The sequence below is a fragment of the Temnothorax curvispinosus genome, unplaced genomic scaffold, assembly GCF_003070985.1.
Source record: "Temnothorax curvispinosus isolate PA1 unplaced genomic scaffold, ASM307098v1 QBEX01005075.1, whole genome shotgun sequence".
NCBI classification, from domain to species: Eukaryota; Metazoa; Arthropoda; class Insecta; order Hymenoptera; family Formicidae; genus Temnothorax; species Temnothorax curvispinosus.
This window is the reverse complement of record NW_020214855.1, coordinates 467,692-489,805: the sequence shown is the minus strand read 5'-3', so window position 1 is coordinate 489,805 and position 22,114 is coordinate 467,692. Positions and strand designations below refer to the sequence as shown.

Below are 22,114 nucleotides of genomic sequence, written 5' to 3'. Positions count from 1 at the left end.
AATTAAATTTACTCATTTTGATGAACAGAATAAATATTCGCAAAACTAACTTGCTACATCGTTCAATCTCATTTATTTTTCCAACTTTATCTGATCGCGATACAATCAATAATCGCGATTTCGGCGTAGCGTCATGTAAATTTGGCAAACTGTGGGGAACGCAACTCGTTTATGAGACACGACACGACACGGAAGATCGAGTACAATTCGGAATTGCAGACCGATGAAACATGAAACGGGCCGTGTCACGACAGACACATAATATTTGAATATCGTACAAATGACTTGCACATTGCTCGGATAATCGAGACACTCGAGCGAAACCGTTCTATACACGGTCTATATGCGGATTACTATTCACGGCGGCCAGAGATTTTCGTTCTCTATTTCAGCCTGCAATAAACCGAACGAGTTCCCATCGACCAGATTTTTTCGATTGGTAAATGGCCAGAGTGGATCGTGAAGTATTGCCCCGAATATTGGCAATTACAGTAAAAGTTCTGAATATGCTTTCGTAATTAAATCTTCACTTAAAGATTGTTGGCTGAAGATGTGCCACAAGACGGTATAATAATTAATTAATACAAAGTTGTTAAACGAGCTAATGAATTATTTGTATTACTTATTACTTTATTTTATGAAGACGAAATTGTAACATATCTATATTTATCTTCCGACCACGTGGATAAGGAAGAATCTTGTTATTTTTTTATCCGAGGGTTTTTGATACATCGGATATTGTTGACAACTCGCGATGAGAAGGCGAGTCAAAGGGAGCTTTCCGGTATCCCAACAGGAGAAAAAGTTTTCTTACAACGGTCTCTTCGTCTTGTTACATTAGTCTCTTTTTCCGCGTCTGACTTTCCCTTCCCTGTGACTGTCCACGCTACTTCGCGGTCCTTTGACATTCAATTCGAACTTTCAAACTTTCGAGGATCTGAAAACGTTAACTTTTTCCCTGTTTTTTTTTGCTACAGCCGAGAGAATGAGATGAGAATAGTAGGCCCTCATTGCGTCAGGAAATGCCTATCGCGGACAGAATGATAAAAGATAAAGGTCTGATAAAAGAGATAAAATGTCGCGTTATATCAATGTCATGTAACGTGTAACGTTACAGTTTCTCTCGCAGAAAATACTTGCGAAAAATAATAGGTTTAAAAAACTCGCAATAATCCTCCGTGATGGTTTTCGTGAATGATGAAGAATGTATAATGTATAAACACTATAAACAATATGTTATTTATGAGTTTTCCGAGATAACGTCACCTTCAACCGGCTACTCGCTCCCGACGAACGTGTGTTTCGTTATTACGATTTTTCATATTCTACAAAGAACATTTCGCGAATGTGCTCCGCACGGGAAGTGGGAATGAATCCAGCTAATGTGTTTTTACTGACTATGACGCTACTCTGACCTCCTGCGTCATACGAGGCTGATGTGCTCTCGCGTTAATTTGCTCCAGATGAGAGGAAGAGATTCCTCTCCAGAAGCGAGAATAAATATGTAACCCGGATATTAAGAATTCCTAGCGAGAGTTATGAAAATAGTTTCGCACCCCTATCTACGTAGGTATAACACAAAAATTCTCCCCACTGATTTCTTTCTGAAAACATATAATAATGACTCGATAAACGTACAAATACATATTTTACATATTCCTTTTTGTGTTAATTTGCAATTATCGTGAAATTGTAATACTGGACAAATAGGAGTAGTGCAATTTTTATTCTTAAAATATTTATTTTTGTTATGCAAATCTCCTTCATATTCTATCAACTCATATCTCGAGGAAAATATCTTTGCTCTCGAAGAGAAGTATACGCTTTAACGGATCTTCGAAGAGCGAAGAGTTGATTTGTTCGCTTTCAACAAAGTTTACAAGATAGTTTGCCTCGCTTACCGTATCTATTTTTTTTCTTCCGAATGGATCTCTCCGAACGTTATCGTTTTGCTGTGCGTCTCTTGGAGCGTACTCATCCCCGGGCGAGTTTAATATTACAAAACGGAATTGCAGACGGTGCACCGGAAGTCGACCGGCCCAAGAGGGCTGTCCCCGTTGCGCCGCGCCGTCGTCTCTATTCCTTCTGCATCCCGGATGATACACCGGTGTCGGGGATTTGCAGTCGCAGGTCGCAGCTGATGCTCCCGCTGCTTCTGTTGCGCTGCCGCGCGGCAGCATATGAGACTCCGTATGACTCGCTGAAAAATGCAAAGTGCAACGCGGTGGTGTCCTTCGAACACGTGATATCCGTCCGAAGGAAAACAATCCGTTACACAATGTGAAATTATGCAGCAGCATAGTTTCGTGAAAATATAGATATTAAACCGTTGTTGAAGAAGCCCCTATACTTTTTGAAACCCATTTCATAAAATTTCTACAAATAGATTCGCCGAAACGAAGTGGAAAATTTGTTTAACTTTTCGCGGAAGAAGTTTCGCGATCGATCCTAGTAACTGTAAAGAAAGACGGATTATTATATGAATGTTTTTATTATTGTTTTTTTTATTATTGTTCTTATTAGTTTTCTTTTAGTTTAGTTGAAATTTTATTAAGTTTCGTTTTTTATTTGCAAACGAAGACAAGCTTTTCGCGGAGAAACATTTCGCGCGTAATACATCCGGATATTTGGTTCTTCCTTTTCAAAAGCCATTTTAACGTTATGTCCGTGCAGTCGGCCTATATTAGTAGGTCGTGGCTTATTTGCCGTAAATGTCCGTAAATCGCGTTTGCATGGCGCATCCAGCAACGAGTTAACGTTCCGGGCATCATTTATAACTCGCTTCCCTTTCGCGATGCAGAACGATATAGGTAAAGAGTGGTTTACTGCCTGTGTTAACGTATAATACCACCGGTATCGAGAAACGTCTATTTTTAACGTCGTAATCTTCACGTTATCTCGCTAATTCCCGGCATTTGTATAATGAGCACGGTATGTATAAAGTAAACGCGGTAAATCACCCTATTTGCAAGCATTATACTCCCATTTCTTTATTTAATTTTAAGGATACATCCTTCTTGAATAACTTGTATATTTAAGTAAAAAGAGATTAGTTGCTATTAACCGCGCTTCGATATTCCGCTTAACAAGATCGCGATACGCCTCGTTCACTTTAACTTTTTCCCCACGATAAATTCAACGCGTTGACGCGAATAAAAATATACGCGACGTGATTAATTTACTCGCACAACACACTGGCGTTTAAAAGCGTTTGATACAAGGAGCACGTTCGAACGTCATCAAATATCGGATTTCTCCCATGTATCGATGTTATTGACTTTGTAGATAAAATTTCACATGGCGCAGCCATTGGCGAATGGTTAACTCAAAAGTACGTACCATTCTGCGCGCTCGATGATTCATCGGGTAAATACAATTAAAATTTTTGTTGCAGATCGAATAACTGCGTGGAGTAGATAGCTTCGAGGACTTTAAAATAGACATGTGCGTCGAGGATCAACCGGACGTTGTTCGCCAATGACGCAGGGTGAGTGAACAAAATACAACCATGTTTTGTATCACTGTAAATCCAAGTGTGTTATTTCTACACGCATAAACGTTTAAAAAATGACACATTTGACTGAAGCTTGTTTTACATGTTTTGTTGCGGGTTAAATTAACATTTAATCGTATTAAATTAAAAGTTAATACGTTCAACCGTGTTAAATTGCGTGATTTAAAACGGCAAGAAATGTACAAGAAGAGCTTCAGTAGTTAATAACATACTTGGACTTGCAGTGATGTCAAGAACCCATCGATTAATCTAATATACTTGCTCTCCGACAATGTTCCACTCGTAAGCAAATATCTTTGATAGTAATCACAAATAATAATAATAATAATTTCTCTTCTGTATTTTATTGAACTCTTATTAAGTTAGCGTTCCTCCTATCAGCGCTAAATAAATTTTAACATTGCACAATTATTAGGTACTCAAGTTTGGAACTATAGGTATTTGTGAATACCTATATGTGTTCGGCAGAAAATTATATAGATATTGAGAGGAGGGACTGACTTAACAATCATTAAATTAGGTGCTCGTTCCACTTTGCAGAAATTTGAACTTAACGTCGACCGCACAATCAGTTTACAAGAGTGAAGTTGTATTAAAAGCTCCTACGTATATTTAGTATTAAAATATTCAATTTTTAATGTACTGTTAAGATATTAAAACGCCGAATTAGGTGCTCTTTCAATTTAGCAAGAATTTTAACTTAAACGTCGATCGCGCCACTAGCATGAAGATCAAGAATAAAGTCACGTTAAAAAGTTCAAATTCCTGCTAAACTGAACGCGAGCACTTTATTCGGTGGTTAATATCTTAATATTACATTAATAGACAAGTATTTTGATACTAAAAATAAAACAGATATTAATATTTTACTATGAATTGTCTCTATCAGACTAGATGGTTGATTTTTATGGTAGAACAATATTTGAAAAATATTATAACACATTTTCGGTTTACCTTAGTGATTTCTCAGAGCATTTAATTATTACGTAATTCTGAAACGTCCGTTTTGTTCAATTTATATATTCAGTATTTATAAACTCCCCCCTTTCTTTATGTATACAATTTTCAAACGCTTTAAGCACCTAATTAGCACCGAATTTTGTAATATGTTACAATTTATTTAGCGCTGGTAGGAGGTTAATTTAATAGAGGTTTTATTAATTATTTGGTGATTTAAACGTGAAAGAATATGGCTAAAATTTCGCTGTCAGCGATGCACGGTAAGATTGTAGCTTGCACAATATGTACATATATTCTATTTTCCCAGAAAATATACATACGACGTAATACATATTTCTCTTGGTCCCAAGGCGATTTTCTGCCTTTTTCGATATGGTTGATCGTGCAAGTTTCCGGGGGAAATCGAGGGAAAAAATTATGAAAATATGCGATGCGCAAAGGCAAAAGGGAATACATTCTCAACCTAGCTTAATCGACGTGCATTATCGCGCGAACTGTTTGCGCGGCCATAAATGGTCACGCTGGCGTATGCTGGCGGTTTCTCAACAGTTTCTCAAACCATTAGGTGAAAGGTCCTCTTCCGTCTCGATCTCGATCTCCCTTTTCATTAGATTTGATTAAGGCCGATAATCCTCTCAACAACCCACGCGATATATACACCTTCAGTTTTTTCGCTCTCTGTCATTCATCCTTGTTGCCGCGCATGAAATGTGAAAAACAACCCCATTAATGATTCTTCCTGAAACATCACAAGGTTCCGGATCCTTTGTGCTCTACTTAAACGGAATAACGGGTTGAACCGTCTCTCGTTAAGCGGTATATATATATATATATATACCCGGCGACTTGAAAGCCCTTGTTGAAAAAGAGACCGCAACGGCACACGCCACGCCGCCTTTGGAATTTCCAAAGATTCTTACAAGCGCAAATTCCAAGGAAATCTTGTAAGATTTTGCGCAAACCATGCGTAAAACTTATAAATTATATTTCAAGGAAATAATGGTTTGGCGAGAGAGAAACGCGATATCTTTAATATATATTCTTTCCAACAAGTGCTGGAATTATAACATAATCGTCCGCTTCTTTCAAATTCTCTGCACTCAATATATCTCTAATGTGCTCGTTTATAATGCTGTGTGGGATCAATATTATATGTTTATCGTTCTCGCGCGCTATTTTCCGCGCTGCGGGTGCTGTGCGGATAACTAATTGGCCGAAATAACAGTTGCGAGCTGCGTTATATCTGCGGAGGGCCATTCGGGACTCGCCTTGGCGCGCTTCCACCGTGGAAATCGATTCGCGAAGTGATTTATCGATTGAATTCTAATTTCCGGGCCTGCATAACTTTTATCTGCGCCACAGCGTAACGAACGGATCGGACGATGTAGAAGGCGCGTCGCGAATATTATCGTCGCGCGACCGGCGTGGCATTTTTTACGACACTACGCGCCGATTCATCCGCGAAATTTTCGGATAAAAAATGGCTTTTGCGTTGTTACGCGCGGCAGCTTTCGACGTCGGACATGCCGGCCGATTTGCTGCAAAGAGCGCCGTGACGCTAAATATTTGTTAAAAGCGACGAATAAAATTGTCGCGTAAATCCTAAATTTTCCACAGATGGTACCGGAATCGCGCATGACAACTATATATATGGGATAGTTTTCTGGGAATTCTATATTGAGGCAAGCTTCACAGTCGACAAAGGCATGCGTTGTCGCAATTTTTTCTGCCACATTTTTCGTATGCCTTCCGCGCGGGCAGACTTGTGATCCTTTTTTTTTTATTCCATTTCCGATATCGTTCGAACAAAAGCGATATTTTTCTCTATTTCCCCGCAACGTCATAGCGAAACACAAAGAGTGGCAGTTCTGGAATTCGTTTTCAATTTGCGGACGTCAACGGTCAAATTGGACGTAAAACTTCGCAATTGATTCGTTCTTTGTCTACGGTGAATCTGATTTTATCGAAAATACGGTTCACTTGCAATATTCGTTCCCTTTTGGTAAATTTTGTGCATAATTTTATACATAGAGATCAAAATGAAATATGTTCATAAATTCTGTGACAAAATCGTAGTCGCTAAAATTTATTAATTAATTATAATTTTATAATAATTCACGAAGACGTTAATATTATTCAAAATGTCTTTCACTTCTATCAATTATCTATGTACGTACCTCAGTACATCTCAATGGCCGCAAAAGACGATATGAGATGTTGACCAAGAGAAGGACAGGCACACAACAAACTCACCGAGCGCGCCGGTTTCTGTCGATGCGCGCTCTCCGTCTCCGTCAACATAGGTGCACTTGCACACGCACAGATCTCACATAGATCTCCGTCCGCTACCGCTAAATTATAGACCGGCATGCGCATATTTTCTTCCATGCATATTGCATATGGATAACGAGGGGCATCACCGCCACCGCTGTCGCCGTCGCCCTCGTCGAGCGTCGTTTCACGGAAGCAGCTACCGCGACGCGTAATATGTCACGATTCGCACGAGCTCTCGCACGTGTACGGAACTGTGCCACACTCTCTGTCTCTCTTTCCTCCCTTTCTCGACATCGGACTGTTCCCAGTATTCGGATAATTGCACGAGAGAGAGAGAGATTTTCCTCTAGCCGCATTTCAGGCTCCCACTTCTCTTCAAGTCAAATCATCGTATCTCCAAGAAAATTCTCCGCCTCCGTTCTTTTCTATCTATACGCCGTGGTAGGTCGTTTTTGCCAAGCAACTTCGGTCTTTCTTGCGGAAACGCGAGATCAATTTCTAAGCGCAAGTTGCATTTAGAGTACCTTGAAACGAAATCAGGCCCGAATGAATACGATTGTTCATGTTCGACGGAGATTGGAATGTAATTTAATCTCATCGCCTTTGGACTGTTCATTGTAAAGAAAGCTTCTGTATCTATTTTATTTTTTTTTTATGAACTTTCTCGGAGTAATGAAGAGTGATGAAATGAAAATAGTATAGGTATTTCTGTTTACTGATTACGCGCGATTACGATTTGTCGCCTCTTGATATTTTTATTTATGACTTTCATATGACTCAGAGTGTTAGCGTATCTCGTGATAAAAAAAGATAAAGAAGCTAGTTTAAGTAGTAAGTAATATAGATATTAAGGTCGTTTTATATGAATGGATTCATCAGCCACAATTTTTTTTTACGTGAGAAAACCATGAACAAAATTGGCGCTCCATAATCTATCACAATTTTGCTTGATGATAAAATAACCGGTTGCGAACAGGAAAATTAATCATACAAGAGAGAGAAAGTGGGTCTAAGTCAGATGTTCCCCCGAAGGGACTTCCTCTCGCTTCTTTCATTTTCTTCCCTAGCTTGTTACTGCAGCTCCATAGTTTTTGCGGCTACCCTTCTTGCCATTGCACTTTGCAGCGTTCTTTGCTGTCCGTCCCAGTCATCTCACCAAGTATACTTGAAGGCATTGCTGTTTATAACCTACATAGTTAGCGTCGACAAAGTCTTACCATTAGACAAAGGCGAATTGCAAATTCCCGGGTTTCTAGCTCGGTAATTGCGTGCCTGAACGAAGTTTTCGATTGCTAATTTGATTGCGGCGAACTAATTTGATAGCGAGTAAACTAGAGAATGACGGCGAGTTAATTAATGAATTTAACGAGTATTTGTCGTTTTCGCATAGTTTATTTCCGTAGAAATGGCGAAGCCGTAACAAAACGAAACGGAGACCGTAGACTATAAATCGAAACTTTTCGTAACAATGGTATACGTTGAAACATCTGGAAAAAGCCCGATGCAGAAATGATACTCTTTATTCTTGTCTCTCAATTTTCATTTGATCCGCGCAACAGCTGCCTCGGCTACCGTATACGGCGTATACGCTTTATTAAAGCAAGTTATGAAGTTTATGAATGCTGCGTCCACGCCGGTATTGACTCCCGGAGAAATACGACTTTGATATACTTCCCGGCGAGAAGATGAACCGGCGAGTTCGTAAATAATGAGAATTCCATTCGACAGAGAGTTGCCGCTCCTTTCCTCGAAATTCCACCTTTCGCGTAAAGTGTAGCGCCCGGCTTACGAATGCTCGTAATCTAGCAAACCTCGCGTATATCCGGCAGGTAATTCGAAGTTCAAACTATTTCTCCGGTTTTTCTCTTACCCCCGAGGGAGGTACCGCTCCGGTTCCTTTCCCCCCGCCGCCTTTCCTTTCTTTCCTTTTTTTTCTTTCACTTTCGCGCGTTTGCATTTTTCACGACGCGAGCGAATTCACCGTTGAATTCCTCGCTCGAAATCTCACCGGCAGCTTTATACGGCTGTAGAAACCGTGGAAAGGGTAATGCATTTCCGTGCGTGGCAGAAGTGTTCCCCGATTGCACAAAGCAGATTGCATAATCAAGCCGAGACTTAGTTATAAATAAGTAGAAAAAGACCTCATCCGAGAGAGCAGGGCGCGCGCGAGGATTGCTTCGAGCGATTTCGTGTACCATAAACCGTTGAGGAGAAATTATTCCCGAGCAGCTAACACAATTGCGGCGGTTACCGTAATTTTATATCGCGAATTGGCTTCGTGAACTCATGAGTTTCAACTGGTCTATTTATAATACAATGAAAATTTGTGGCGCGTCAAATCGCCATATTAATATTTAATGATCGAAAATAGAGAATAAAGTAACAGGATTATCTCTCTGCTTTAATTAACTGTCTTGTCGCGCTGTCCCGAAATACATACGCGATGAGCCGCGAGAGAATTAAGCTAAAATAATTAAATTTTTATTCGCAATGCTACAAAACAAAGCGCGCGTATTATACGTGTATATCCAGAGATAACATTAGCTAAAGTGTCAGTATCCTTTATCTTTTTTTTTTTCCAGAATTACGTAGTCGGAATAGCCCAAGAGAAAATATCTATTTAAAAATGAGATACATAATAATAATAGCTAAGATCTCTTTCTCTCTTTCTCTGTGCTTCTCTCTTCTCACCCGTCAGAGCGGTGAACTTTTTCACGGTTTCCGTAATCATAAAAAGGGGGGAAAAAACCACGCTCGTGCAATGCGAGCGACATAGAAGAGTTGAAGATTCGCTACCGTGCGGTAGCAAAAAAAAAAAGGAGAGAAGTCGTTTTCCTTCGCGTCACCGCGCGTATAATGACTCCGCTTTTGGCGCGCGTGACCGCTTTTCAACGGTAATGTAAGTCGTCTTTTGCGATGGAGATTGGAATCGATCGGACGTGCTTTCGCAGTTTAAGAGTTGGAAATTACTTCGCTTTCGAGAGGTTTGCACGGGGCGTTCCGTCGTTCGCGACTGCGACGCGCGGGTTCGGCTGCATTATCGTGTGCCGCAACTAGTAATAAGCCAGCGCGCTGAAACGCGGATTCGATGTAACCCCCGCGGCTGCATACAATGTACCTACCACTGGGCGTGGGGCGCGCCGTTGCACCCGCACAATGCGCAAGTTACGCGTGCACAAGGCGCCACTCTGTGAAATCGCATCGAACCGTGTCAAACCAACGATGTTTCGTGCGATCTGAAGCGCGAGCTCGCGGTCTCGCGCGCGCACACACACACACACTCCGCTTCTCCCATCGCATCGATCCCGCGCGGAAGCGCTTTGTGCGAGCGTGTTCCCTAGTGGTCGCGTCAACATAAAGTTCTCGGCGGGAACTACTACGCTCGTGGACGTATCGACAAGAAGGATCTTACCTAACCCGAAACTTGGCAAAGTACTATATGCGCGGGGATGAATACCGCAAATACAAGACTCTAATTACAAACAATTGATAAGTAGAAAGAGCAGAAAAATCTTTTAATTGTTTAAACGACAGACCCCTCCCCGAAAAATATCTATATACGAGAGAGCATTTCTCTCTACATTTCTCTCTTTTTCGGATGTCTTACATGTCGGGTATCGAGATCGGGAATTGATTCCGCCGTTAAAGCAAACAGTTTCTCAAGGTATCAGGTGTAATTCCATCTCGCAATCGCTCGCGAATAAATTGTTTCGCCCGTCGGAATCGCAAATACGGTAGAGGGCGGAGTAAACCACACGGATTTCGTCTGGAACACGCCGAAGGTTTCTGTTCCTCCGTGGAAGCACTTTGAAAGGAATTTCCGCAGTAATTAAGCATCGATCTACTCTTGGCCGCGTGTCTTCGGCCGCACGTTTATTTTCGCAATCGGTAACGAGAGGCGGTTTCCGTTTCCCTTCTGTCGGTCCGAGCGAAGCGAGACGTGTTTTCTCACGGGGGTTGTCGAGTTTTCTTATTGGATGTCAGCCACGTCGTAGAAAGGCGTTCGAGCACGGCGAGAGAGGCCCGGAAAAAGGAACGAACGGCGGCGGTTTAAGTATATTGGACCCTCCGATAACTTTCTCGATTTCTTTCTATACTTTCGTGACTTCTTCGTTCTCATTCGCTCCTTCTCTCCTTTCCGGTATTATCCTCCTTTCACGTGTCTCCACAAAAGGGAACTACATCCTACGAAGGAAGGAAGGAAGGAAGTTCGACGCCTTTATCGCCGTAAACCAACCCCCTTTTGTTTAGCGTACCGTGAAGTCGGCTCGCGCTTGTCCGCAAACTTTTAAATGCCCTTTCATCGCTTCTTCATTCCGCAGCAGGACAAATTGCTGCTTACAGGCTTCCTGCCTTTTTCCCGTCTTCTCCCTCCGGACGCGATTAAATCTTAGTACACGAGCACCATTGTCGTCCTTGGCTGGTGTGGGTGTTCAACGAAAGCTGTCAGGGGAGAGTTTCTCTTTGCCGCCGCGCGCCGTCCCGCGAATTCAAATCTCTAGAGCTTCTGAAGAATATCGATATTCTCCGTGGGAGTTTCTTTTATTCTCCCGTAAATCTTGAGATATCTTAATTGCGTCTAGTTAAATCAACAGGAATTCCCTTCGGTGGTGTAACCTCATGCGATTTAATTAAAGATGGAAAGCCCTAGGGCAGAATATATATAATAGTTATTAAAGGAAAGCGCTTGTTTTTTGAGCTCTTTCTCGTTTGCCAGAGAAATGTAAAACTTCGGCCATCAGAATCATAGCTTTGTCGTCTTTAAAAAAAATATTTTTTTTATTTGTTTAAATGAAACGGCATACTGCTCGAGGGTTGTTGGAGATAAATTTAAAAGTTCTACGTGCTGTTGTTCTGTCACTATCAAACATTTACATTTTCGACCGATATATATACCGGCGGGTTCTGTAAATAAAATAATCGCATGTATTAATCCAGAATTTCAACTAAAGTTAATTAAGCCGAACGTGCAGATGACATTTGAGTATTTGCCGTAAATGGGTTGTAAATGCAAAACGTATATAAATTGGAACATACTTTCTATACTTTAAAGAACTTTCGCGCTTTTTACATATTTATATTCACAGATTTAGAAGGTTATATTATTTTTTAAAGTCTAACATATATTTATTTAAAAAACACTTTATAAATTTTTTTATCTTAAATTAATTTATAAAATTTCTTAAGTATTTTTTTTACTGTCCTGTCCTTCAGTAAAATTTATCTTATGTAAATCTTTCTGTCACTTTTGTCATTTTTGTCAGCTCTTTGTTTACACATTTATTAATATATCTCGAATTTATCAGTCGAAATTTGTTTAATCGAGGAAATCGGGTGTACAGCGCTCAATTTGAAATTCCCTTTTGCCTAGAGGCAACTAAGATGAGAGCGATGGGCGAGCATAGCTGAATCAAAGTGATGTTGACACACCTTTCGATGTCAGGCTGCCACGACGTAGTTGACAGTATTGTACAAAGTACAGCTCTGATCTCTCGAGAGGCTATTCCATCGGGACGCTGTTGCGGCCAGTTGTTTGCTCGGTAAACATTTTTGCAGTCAGCAATTGTTGGCGCATCTCATTAACGGAAAACGCTTCGCTAAATACCGCGCGTGTAACAAGACAAAATCAAAGTATTCCCTCGAGTAAAGCACGATGCACATTAGCATTTTCCGCGTCGTTCACCACAGACCGCTAATTTGCTGCCATCAGTAAGATTGGACGTAATTAACATCCGGGGTGTTCCGTGTTAACGTCACGGCCGACGTAACGTTGGGCCGATTAATTGAACATGTAACTGCGCTAATATGAGAATAATTGTAGATTTAAGTATTTTTTTTCTTCTTTGTATTATAATCGTGCTAATCGAACGAGAGTAAAGCTGAAAGTCAGGTGCAGATTCTATCCGTAGACGCAAGCCGGTATTTTATTGATGCCTCCAGCTTCTCAGTGCATTAATCATACGAGCGAAAGGCAGCTTCTCGGCGAATCCGCTGAAATCAGATTACTTTTCGTCTCGCGCTTCATGCGCGCGAGCACGAATGCGCTTAGGGAACGCGCGCGACGAGCGACGTCGTCGAAAGAAATAAAAGAGAGAAAATGGCCGGAAAGGGGGAGGGGAGGCGGGTAAGTCGAGAAGGGCTGCTATGCGCATTGAATGCGGCGTATATATCCACCTGCGCGACGGTACTTCTCCACGGTATTCTCATGAATACGGTGGTTTAAGAGCTTCACGGCAGTCTTGGCGAGGCGAAGGGGGGCCGAAGGGGGGGGGAGGGGGGAGAGGCGTCATCTCGTTTGGAACCCGCGGGATTATTTTCTTAGCGTTTATTCCGGCCCGTTGCGAGGTTGGGTTGTCTTTATCTCCTCGTTTCCGCGAGAGTGGGTCAAACTTGAGACATCTCTCTCTCTCTCTTGATTTTCTTCTTCTCTCCGGCTTCGGAGGCTAACCCCGGCGGAATGGCAACGTTCGGGACTTTGCATACGACGCACCGATCGCGTCTCTTGAAGAGTCTGATGGATTCGACGATTTAAGGCTTTTTAAGGTGAATGCGAAAACGGAGTCTCGCTGAACGCTTTTAATTATCACGATATTTTAATGCCATTGCCGGCGAGATTACTTGTGGCCTGATCTCGGTTTCATGCTAAAACAGTTTAGCGATGTTAAAAGGAAATTGAAACCATCGACGTTGATTTATTTTAATTTTACAATTAGATGTTCTTTGTTGTTCTGGATTTGCCGTTACTCCGGAATTTAAGTTATATTGAAATATTTTCGTCGACTACAGCGTGTACGTCGATCACGCATATAATACATGCACGCGTGCCCGACAATGGGATCACGCGCGGGCCACGCTTCCGCATACCTCGTCGCTTCCGAACTCGAAATTTCGCGTATTGTGCGACGATCCGGCGAGCTCAGTTCAAGATCGACGGACCTCTGATCTAGACCTATCCGAGCCGATAGGCAACGAGACTATTTCTCGCGTAAGAATAACGTGTCTGCGTTGGCTACGAAGTGCGGGCGTGATTCACGTTAATCGTCAAAAACCGGCCTCCCGTGATATTGGGAGCGAGCTGGGCGCGAACGGAGTAGCTCTCCTCGTGGGTCCAAAGGCTTATTCTCAGCGATGCATCGAGCGTCTACGCGACGGCGCGCTCAAGATCTCCGTTCTGCTTTCGCGCTCAAGATCTCCGTACGATTCTCGCGCATCAAGATCTCCGTTCGGTACTCGCATCTCAAGATTTCCGCTTCAAGATATCCGTTTCTTTTGCGTGCGTTAATTCATGATCTGGTTGCTTCAATCGACGTTCATGCCGTCACACTCCGCCCTCGTGGCCGATCATTTACGTGCACGAGTCTCCGGTCCGTCGGAGCGATCATATCGAAATCAGCGTTCTTATGTACATAGATTTATGTAAATCGAAAATATACTGACATTCTTTATAACTCGCGAGTGCTTTATCATAGTGTCTCGGTGAGCCGTCGACCCTTCTGACAAGGGTGTCCCAGACGTCCTCATACAATCCTCAACATTTATTTTAAAATGAAGGTATAATTTACATGTATGTATTATTTATTTATATTTTTTTTTTCTAAAGCAGAAGATCAGTGTAGATGGTATACACTAAACCATTTTCAAATAATTTTAACCTCTACAGGACCGGCCCCTTTTTTGGACGATCTTGTTAGTTTTAGTGCTAGAACATTTTTGTCATTGTCAGTGGGTTGAACTACGAAAAAGACGGCGCCACTCCAGCGCCTAATATTAGGCTCCCGAAGAGGTTAAAATTGCACACAATATTTTTATACTTATTATTAGTTAGCTTGTTGTTACAATTTAATGCTCGTACGTAATCCGATTTATTTTTTATGTTAAATATAACGTATTACGTAAACTGGGATTATTACGTGATATGGTTTCTCTCTATTTTAACGTTTACAAAGAGAGAATTGTGCAAACACAGATTTGTTTGGCAAAAATATATATCTGTGCAGCGGGTGGTATTTAATATCAATGAATTAGATTTAATCGGAATTAAGCCGATTACATACATCTCTTTCTCTCGATCTATCACGGAATTCGTTGTTGAGATATTTAATATATCACTCAAGAAGGAATGTTCAAAACATATTATACAAACAATATTTTTATCCTCGATTTAAACTTTCGCTGAGATATCAAAGTAATATTTATTTAAAACATCTAACACGGGAGTACAGGACATGCACAAACAATTATTCCGTATCGTTAAATGTGCATGAATCGCGTTAACTTTTACATAGCTTGATTTATGTCCACGGAAATCTTGTCCAGTACCGCGCGCGTCATCGTGGGGGTGATTTCTTCTTTTTTTTTTGTCCATACGTGGCCCGAGCTCATCTGTCACAGCCAGCATGAGGCGCGCGTCGTTCTTCTCGCTTTCGCGAGTAGAACAAATTGTACCTGACAGCAGGACATGGTCGGTGAGTAATGGCTTTTTGGAGGGGTGGTTAGCCCTGTTTGTGCGTCGAGAGTCACTGCCGGATCACTCTTCTGTTTTCACCGCTGACTGCGCCGACACGCCCCTTGAATACGCGGCGTCCACGTCTCTGCTCATTATAATCGGCATTGTGTGTGCACGCGAGTTCGAAATAAAACCATCGAAAGTTGCATATATAGGTGGCTCCCGCAACTCTTGGGGGATGCACGATCGATCGGATCTGACATATCGGAATTACGGTATTCCCAAAACTCACTATAGAAAAGAGATACGTTTGTAGAGAGAAATTATGTTCGTTTCGATCGAATTCTGTATTTTCTTTTCCTGACTTTCTTTTTATTTTTCTTTTTACGACGGCCGTATTTTCTCTTTGAAAAGATATGACGCAACCGAACGCATAAAATAATTAATAAAAATAAACTAATTGATAAAAATAAAAGTTAATGGATTTTAGGGGAGATAAATAAAAAAAAATAAAAGGGATACACCTGAAACTTTATGAAATTGTGCTCCCGGCCGACCGCGTAATTAGAAGAGAACTAAAAAGTTCCTTTCAGGAAGTCGCGCGAAGGATGGACGGAGTGCTGGAAATTCTTTTCACTCGGCGTGATGTCTTTCTATCTCTGCGATTTTTGTGGCGCTTTAAAGGCTTCTTTGCAGAAGCATGGACAGAGATTGATGGAAAGGTACACTCTCGAGTTTGCTGGCTGACGGATTCTCTAGGCTTTTATATTCGGGTAACTCCATCTCTCCTTCTCTCCTCCTTCTCTCGATTCAGAATGTGTTCACACGGAACTATCGGAGCGTCTGACGTGTGTATAATCAGCATCTTGAAAAAGCAAAAGAAATATATAGCTAAGAGTAGAAAGTGCAACAGATTTTTTTCGTCGCAGCTAAGCGATATCTAATATTATATTTACATTTTTACATAATTGTAAGTCTATTAACGTGATTTTATCTTCGAAATTGTAATGTATATCAAGAGGTAACGGATTCTTTAAAAATCAATTAAAGTACCGGGACTGAAGATAAACAGTTTTCGTACCCACTTAAAAGTTTTATCGACAGGATTAAGAAGAGATAAGCAGATCGCACGAATGAGAGAAAAAAAAATCACGATAAAGTTTTCTCAACAGCTCCGCACCGATCTTTCCGCGGCCCGCTGAGGCGCTCGCCGTACCGGAAGCGGAAGCTTTTGTCAGAAAATTCAATAAGGAGTTTCGGACCCTAAGAGTCCCTAATTATCTGAGCATTAATACGAATTGAAGTTCTCTCTTCGTTAAATTTGTCCTTGTTTTCGCTTAACTTCGACACTCAAAGAGAATATATATCTCTTTCTCCTAAATAATAGGATGGCGAGGGATGGAGCAGAGTTAGGGGAGAAGGAAGCTAGCCGGAAATGGTCGACACCCGTTTTCCCCATCCTCGTCTTCCGCCCTCAGAGAGACATTGGCCTAGTTTACACCGATCTCTTGATACGCGTATCAAATAGTATATTTGAACTGATCAGCCAATAATCAGCCTTATTTACTAGTTATTTACTATTTAATACGCGTATCAAGTGATCGGTGTAAACTAGGCCATTATTATTATCCGATACCGTAGTAACGCCGCCACAAGGTTTCTCTTCGTTTAATGGCGGCTTTCACGCTCTTATAATCCGCCAAGTTTCGTGATAATTCATTCCATCCAGTTTCCACCTTTGCGCTGACACAAAGACCGCGGGATAGAACGGACGGTGGTACGGAAATTTATGTTCAAAGAAGACGATACAAGCTGCTTCATCCTTCACAAAAAGAAATACTTTCGCGGAGAAAATTGGGTTTTAAAGCGCGTGTCGATACTAAGTAACGTGGAATGCTGGTTTTACCTTTTTACTCGGAATATTACAGAATTCAATTCGATAGTCGCGGTATTTTTCCTTAATCCAACATTCAGCATTTATGATCCGGGAGGAGCAGGTGACTTCTGGGACACGTCGTACATCATATTCGAGCATAACACGCCACGGGGAAACTCGTAATTAATTGCAATCATTTTCGTGACCGTGGAGGGACCGCGCAGTAGGACGCTCGAGCGATAAATCCTGGCCATTTCCGACGTCTGGGAATCTGCGATGCGATAATCGTTCCAAGGGCTAAATGTCGTGTATCGATCGAGCGAAACGAGATGCGACTCGCTCCCCGTCGTCAGCATAAACCGACGAATAATATCTATCGTTTCACGGTATTACACAGTTTACCGCGGAGATCTCGAATATCCATTGTCCGAAATATGGCGAATATCTACAGTTCTGTCTATTTTTCTATCCCGAGAGGTCCACAATATTCCGTCCGAGATTTAATAACGTCCGTTCATTTCAGCGGACAATTTGTCATGGAAATCTTCGCGATTTATCATATCGATTGAGTATTCAATTAATATCCTAGCCATCACACAATCCGTTCTATTTCTGTACGGAGATTAATAACATTCGGGCGAAATTTAATAACGTACATTCAATTCGCAGCGTGACTTAATACAAAGATCTTCGTGATCTATCTGTCATGTTCTCTAGGTCGAATATATTCAGTTAACGTCTAACCCTCATGGTCCGTCCTATTTTCCGGACGAGATCCATAATATCCCGACGAAATTTCCATTTCCGAGAGGAACCACACGCTGGCAGTGATGAAATGAGCTCGCTCACCCCCCGATTCTCCTCAAGAAGCGAAGAGAAAGAAAGAGAGAGAGAGAGAGAGAGAGAAAGGGAAACGCGAAAAAAAGAAGCAAACCAAAAAACCGCGTTAACCACCCGTCTCCACTCTTTCAAAAAACAGTCTTTTACGGAAAGCCATGAGATTTCACACCACGTTCCGCGGACGAAGGACCTCGTTTTAGTCAGATTGGATGGTTTCTGCTCCCGTACTTCGCTATCGCCACCTCCTTTCGACTCTTACTTCACTTATTCCTTTCTTCTCATTTTCAATCCTTCTCCCGCCGGAGAACGACAGAAATGCGTGCTCGGAATTCGGCGGCGATGAGAAGAACGCGATCGCGCCATAATCGGATGAGATTTTCCGGTGGATGACCGACATTGTTTGTGATTCGCCGAGGGAGGGATGAAGGGAGTCCCTCGAGAGTCGAAATCACAGAATTGTTTTGTCTCGGGGAATCCAACAGAATGTGAGACTTTTCTCGTGCCAAATTCTATCTATTCGTGTAAATCTATTGAGGCTGATAATTCAGTACCTAGTAATGGAAATCGAGACTGGTATTAATTCGATATACCTTTCCAGATTAATGCATTTGTATCGATAATTCCTAGAAGAGGAGTTTGCGATTTATAGATATATTTGATTTTAGTGTGATTTCGTTTCGGGAAATTTTGTTTCGAGCAAAACGCTTGAAATATTGCGGTTTAAAATACCGTTTTTTCCTTGTTTCCACACGCGACAATCTGGCGGCCTCTTTCCGCTTTTTGCTCTCACGGAGTTTTCATCTATTCCACGCTCGTCAAGCTTCCCTTCGGTCGGCCGCGTCAAACGAAAAGCTGCGCTCACTTTATCGATGGGCGCAAACGAAGCAGTGGCTTTAATCGAGCGCTGATTTACGTTTCGGTCGATATTTTATTAATCCCAAACGTCTGGCGGCACGCAAGAATCTTGCTTTTACCCTGTGACCTGAAAGCCGTGCCGTGCCTTCAACAACGTGCTGTTTCTATAGCCACATCGCGTGCAACGAAATCAGACTGCTGTTATCGGAGCCTCGGCTGTTACACCGCCGCTCGCGCACATTTCTTACGTTATAATTTTCCAATTTTTACACGGTTTAATATGCCGGCTGATTGCCATCAGCGAAACGGTTATAAAATTCTTTAGAAGTTTTTCAATCTTTCAGAGTGGTTGCCGCGCCGGTGGGAAAAACAGGTTGTTTCACTTTTATCAATATTCTTTGCAAAGTGCAATTTCAAGTTTCTCCCCGATTACCAAAATTATTTCAATGTACTATGTCAGATCGATAGACGAGTGAATGTGTTAAATAGCGTGGATCGCATCGACGCGTTTAATTCCAGTTTCCCGACGCGTCTACTTCTCCGCTCGTAACGCCAAACCAATCCAACTTTGGTGTTCGGGGTATTCAAGGTAGAAACTAAATGGATTCGCTGAACTCTAGAAGCTGCCTTAGACAAACCCCCTTCTATCTGCGATATCGTTTCCTCTCGAGTTATGTTCTGTTTTATTCAACACGAAGAGTTGTATTATAAAAGACTAACAACGTGTCTCTATTACTGTCGCAAAAACAATCTCAACTCGTAGACATTAATTTTTCAATGCTAAGACTGTTCTCGTTCTCAGACGTAATTTCCTCTCTTTTCTCGCTCGCGGTAATTCAGTGACGGAATTTTTTTCATCGTTCCGAGTTACATGAACGTACCACTTATCCACCATTATTTCGAAATTCTGAACACTACCGTGTTAGATATTATTTCCACTCTTAGCTACTTCATGTTAAAACATCGTTAAATACATTTTTATCGCCTCTCTCAAGAGTCTTTCTCCCAACTGTATTTTGGGAAGGTATGTGCTTATCAAGTTATCGTCTTACGCGTGCGTCGACTGTAATATCACGACGCAGAATTCCGAGAAGCCAAATGACGACGAAATTATGTAAACGATATAGTGTAGATAATACTTGGAGGTGCGCTGAAGCAGCTTAACTATATATAACGTTAAGAGCAACTTCATGACGATTTAAAACGTTTTAGAACTTTCCGCCGTGAGAGTTTTACGAAACTGCAGACCGAATGGCTTTGTCCGCGGTGCTTGGACATTCCGTTGCGCAAATCTAAAATTCTATTTTTAGAGAGAGCCACTACGAAAGCGCGTCATTACGGCGAAGTGATTAGTAGTTATGATGTTACATACAGTGTTTCGCGGTATCAAATAGCGAGTTAAGCTGCTGCAAAATATTCATACTTGGAATACCAAATTATTCTGATTATTTACGCTCACGTGATATAGCGATTTTAGCGAAGTTGCTAGAAATTACATGGGGAAAAAATATCACGGATGCTTATAAAAATTGCGATATTTTTTTTAAATCTGACATGACAGTGGAGAAAGGTTTATTAAAATTGCAATATACGAAACAATTTTAAGCTTTGTAGAAATCGCACATCATCTCAAAGTTCAAAATATTTCGCAGCCGCGCTCCAACATGCGAATCTTTTTGCGCCGTAGAGCGCAGCGAGTATTAATCTACATAATATTTACATTCAAGTTGCAGCGTATCGAGCAGCGTATCGTCAATGAGATACAGAGATCAGTATGGGTATAGGTTATCCCCTCGTCAAGATATATTCATTGGTCTGCCCCAATATTTGAGCAACGTGTCCCTTGTCTATTGACATCGCGCTGGCAAATTCCACGTACTAAAATCTTTTTTAAGATAATATATACCTCGTAATATACCTCGCGATATATCGACATTTCTAACAATAAGTGAAGAGAAGAGTTTCGAAGGAAGCTCTACGGAGCTTTCATTGTATATAAAATCATTCAGCTACTTTTTCCATTATTGCATAACTAAAATATTCTGTACCGTTTGGAATTTACCGTTTGAAATTTATCGTTTGGAATCAATCATGACACTTTTCAGATGACAGATTCGCAACTCTTCTCTTCGCAGTTTTCCCCGACGATACGGTCGCCGTATGATATAATAAATTAATCATCTTGAACTCACGAGCTTTACGCGAGCACCGCCGTCGCATCGATTGTTATGCAAATTTCTGGCAACGAAACGCTTTTAGGCGAGCTTCTAGGGTCGATTCGAAGATCGTGTACTCGGTTGAGAAATGTCTAGACGCCCCGAGGTCGCCGTTCACACTGATGTTTCAGATTTCCGGCAATCGCACAGGTGGACGGAGAAAATTATTCGGCGATACTATATAGTGTGCAGGTCGCTTTAACGGCCGGCTGGTGCTCCTTCGCCATAATCGGTCTCTTCAACATCCGCCGCTTTAACTTCCCTCACGGGTGCGACGTCACGAGTGTCTCCATCCTGGAGTTGATTGTCGCCCGGAGATCGCTCTCGTTGTATCGCTGGTGTCGACGATCATTCGGTCGACGACCCCGGCCTGCGTGTCCGCTAAAGAAATCGCTGTTGTTCGTCTGCGAATGACTCCCGCGGGTGTTAACACCTCGAACGTCGTCCGAAAGCCTTAACTTACAATTTATTTCACCTGAATATTTTGACCAACATACGTGTATATATGTATATAAGGATTTATCGAGCAAAGGGAAAAACTATTGGATGTGTCTGGCATTTAACAAGCGGAACGCAAATTTTCCTAATCGTATTTCCCATCCGTCTCGTTCCACGTAGATGTACGTACATTTCGCGCGGTTTCTCCGCGACAATTCGCGTTCTCCGCGGTGACAGCGGCGAACGGCGAGAAAAAGAGAGGAGCGAAAAAAAGAACGATCCCCGGCCGTACGCGTACCGTACGATCCGCGCGCTGATTGCGTGGCGTAGGGGAAAAATTCGCGTACCAGCTGTTTCGTCGACGGGGGGTGTTAACGTCCGCCAATTTATCGCCGCTGCGTGGTGCAGGCTCTCGCACGCGTTAAATTTACGGCGGTCCCGGACCCGAAAATGTATTAACTCGTCGTGAAACTGTCCGCGCGAGGATGAGGACCACGAAATCGCGAGTAATCGTCGACAATTTGTCGTTTTCTTTCTCCTATTTTTTTCATTTTTTGAACTGACAGAGCGACATTGATGCGGTTATATAGTTAATTTTCCGACACCTCGAGACGCGACGACAAAACGCAGGCTTGATCAAACTGTGTTATCCGTCCGCTTCTCTCTCTCTCTCTCTCTCTCTCTCTCTCTCTCTC

General features: G+C 41.9%; 1 protein-coding gene across 1 annotated transcript in view; it reads left to right on the top strand.

The window, feature by feature from the left end:
• The window catches only part of LOC112454474 (CD151 antigen-like), a 97,870-nt gene that overhangs the window by 23,889 nt on the left and 51,867 nt on the right, over nucleotides 1–22,114 (top strand). Inside the window, exon 2 of the mRNA XM_025015897.1 lies at nucleotides 3,395–3,487. The gene's annotated coding sequence lies outside the window, so the exon portion shown is untranslated. The remainder of the gene's footprint in view (nucleotides 1–3,394; nucleotides 3,488–22,114) is intronic.